We start from the raw sequence: 579 nt of genomic DNA, 5'->3' as shown, positions 1-579 counted from the left end.
AAGCTAAGGAATGATATCACCACGTTCATCCAATTTGAGGGTGTATCATTATATGAAGCATGGGAGAGGTACAAAGATTTATTGCGAAGGTGTCCTCATCATGATCTTCCAGCATGGCTTCAAGTGCAAACATTCTACAATGGTCTAGGAGCTACAAACAGGTCCATGGTTGATGCAATAGCTGGTGGAGCTTTAATGAGTAAAACTCATGAGGCAGCCTATGAACTTCTGGAAGAATTGGCATCCAACAACTATCAATGGCCTACAGAAAGAGCAATGCCAAGAAAGGCAGCTGGAGTTTTAGAACTTGATTCTATTACCTCATTGGCGGCATAAATGGCAACTTTGTCTCAACAACTAGGTAAAATGAATGTTAATGCTATTCAAACTAATGTTGTTAGTGATCATTGTGTAGGAAATCATTCAAGTGTCGACTGCCAAGTGGGAAATCCTTTTGCCTAATCGAGTTATGGACAGACAAATTACGTGTCAAATTTTCAGTGTCAAAATAATCCATACTAGAACACGTACAATCTTGGATGGAGGAATCACCCCAACTTCTCATGGAGCAATAACTAA

The 579-nt window shown here is 39.7% G+C and overlaps 1 non-coding gene across 1 annotated transcript; it reads right to left on the bottom strand.

Moving 5' to 3' along the window:
* Positions 1-107, bottom strand: LOC112017255 (small nucleolar RNA R71). The gene has a single exon (XR_002883455.1). It is a non-coding gene; the product is annotated as a small nucleolar RNA R71 (small nucleolar RNA).
* Between the last annotated feature and the right edge of the window lie 472 nt (positions 108-579).

Source organism: Quercus suber, unplaced genomic scaffold (assembly GCF_002906115.3).
Source record: "Quercus suber isolate HL8 unplaced genomic scaffold, Cork oak 2.0 scaffold_660, whole genome shotgun sequence".
Classification (NCBI taxonomy): Eukaryota; Viridiplantae; Streptophyta; class Magnoliopsida; order Fagales; family Fagaceae; genus Quercus; species Quercus suber.
This window is presented reverse-complemented; position numbering and strand designations above follow the sequence as displayed.